Raw genomic sequence first — 2500 nt, 5'->3', positions numbered from 1 at the left:
CTTCATGGTAGTGCCCCTGTATGGCCGCACACTGGTGACTAAAATAAGTGAAGGATGAAAGGATAAAGGATAACATTTCTAACTGCCCTAAGTATCAAAAAATTACTTTAAATTACTTTTCTATATAAGAATCATCTGTTAATATCAATAGTTATAATGTTGTTTTGACATTCGAATTTATATTGACGAAGCATCATGTATGCAAGTCATCTTTTAATTGAAAACAACATGACGGTGGTAATTTTTTATGACATCAAATTTTGCTCAATCGAAGCAGTGAAGTGGGGGGAAGTTTAAAACCAGACAAGGTGGGTTATACTTTTAAAAAATGTTGGTTACTCTATCTGGTAGAAATAGCTGCAAAATCTTCCTCTTATCCCAATCTAACGCCTTGTAAAGAACAGAGGGAATGGATATTAGGTAAGGTAGTCATATATACACTATGTGTAACTTACCTTCTGCACAATAGGCACAAGAGCTGAAAATTTGAGAGAGGGGCGACCCCAGTGCTCAACTGGTACGAATTTTCTCGACCTCGAAAGAATGAAAGTCGACCTTGGCGGAACTTGAGCTTAGACTTTAGGACGAATAAAATGCTATTGAAAATTTTGTCTCGTTTACAAACGGTTCTGTCAACTCGATGCCTTCAATGTCTTAAACGGTAACATGGTCACCGCTGGCGTGTCTTTGGTCATTGGTGTGGCGATTTCAGGCTGAGCTGAAGACAAACAACAACAACAAAATGCAACACACAACAACAACAACACGAGCAACAACAACATAATCTATACTGACAACAACATAATGTATTCCGGCTCCATCGACTGCATATCAAGATGCGAACATGCTTTAAAACAGAGGAGTACGTAAGAATGATGTCCCAAGGGAACCAGGAAAATGCGGCATGAAACAGATGGCCGCGGCTGTTTAGGAATTAACTACTCGATACGGTCGAATAGAGATTACACCTGTTCTAGCAGTAGTGCAGTTTAGAACTGGAATCAAACACACGTACGCGCGCGCAGAAATATACTCATACAAATAGAGAAAGTGAGTAAGAGACAGAATATATGTATGTATGTGTTATCGAGTTACAATTATAAGATCCAAGGATTTAAGTGTAGGAAGTTTGTAAACTACGAACAGTCTGTGGTAGGTAAAGAAAAACAATGTTCAGGAACAATAACAATTTATTGGCGAGGGTTGTAGCCTTTCCCAATAGCGAAGTTCGATTAGTTGCAAAACACGTTTTTGTAGCTTGCGGTTAGTAACTTGAGCCGCTATGAATGCGATAGAGTGAGTGAATGAGAGAGAGAGGGAGAGAGAGGGAGAGAGAGAGGGAGAGGGAGAGGGGGAGAGAGAGGGGAGGGAGAGGAGAGAGAGAGAGAGAGAGAGAGAGAGAGAGAGAGAGAGAGAGAGATTACAATTCATTGATTGAACGATTGACTTTAATACATTCCTTCTACTCATATACATAGAGCTATGCTCACACATGTTAAAAGAGAGAGAATGAGTGAGAGAGAGAGAGAGAGAGAGAGAGAGAGAGAGAGAGAGAGAGAGAGAGAGAGAGGGTGGGGTATAGAGAGCGAAAGCAGAACAAGAAACATGTTGAAACAGCGGGTGTTAAATAAGTCAGCATCGAATCAGTAGCACTCAGTTGGAGGGGCCAAAATGGCTGCGCCGAAATGTCTCACACAGGTAAATGGCGGGAAAATTACAAATGTGATAGACAAAACTGAGCAAGAACTAAAATGCAGTTCTCTTTTACCAATTAATGGACGACAATAATAAATCGATCCACACCGAGATTTCTAATTATTTTCTCGAATATGACACCTAAGAATGAAGTTGAAATCGAATCCGAGATCCTTGCTGCCCTTTTAGTCTATAAGTAGTAAATATAGTAAGGAATACACATAAGCTTAGATGGAACATTTGCTTCGCAACCACCACGTCGCAGATTTGATTCTAATGTGTGGCATCATGGGCAAGTCTCAATATTTATCCTTCCGATTCGCCTTTATAAAAGTCTCATCTATAGTTTTGGGTCACCTCTGCGTAAGAATCATCATTGTCCCTTAGCAAGTACCACTATATTTAAGTTTGAATCGGTCTCAGACATGAGTCATTTTCTATAGTTTCGAGTCGTCCTAAGTGGGTGGCATTATTTATAGGTTCGAAAAGCAGTGGGCTGGCAGAATCGATAGCGTGCCGGACGAAATGCTTAGCGGTGTTTCTTCTGCCGCTTCGTTCTGAGTTGAAATTCTGCCGAGGTCGAGTTTGCCTTTCATCCTTTCGGGGTCGATAAAATAAGTTCCAGTTGAGTACAGGAGTCGATGTAATCGACCATCTCCTCCCCCTAATTTCAGGGCTTGTGCCTATAGTAGAATGAATTATCTATACGTTCGATCCGTTCTGGTCAAGCCTCATTGTCTATGATTTAGAGTCGCGCCTGGGCAAGTCACATTATCTAAACATTCGAATAGCCCTGGTAAGTGTC

The sequence above is a fragment of the Octopus bimaculoides genome, chromosome 13 (genome assembly GCF_046866305.1).
Source record: "Octopus bimaculoides isolate indiv1 chromosome 13, ASM4686630v1, whole genome shotgun sequence".
NCBI lineage: Eukaryota > Metazoa > Mollusca > Cephalopoda > Octopoda > Octopodidae > Octopus > Octopus bimaculoides.
The sequence above is the reverse complement of the archived record's forward strand: the minus strand, read 5'-3'. Positions refer to the sequence as shown.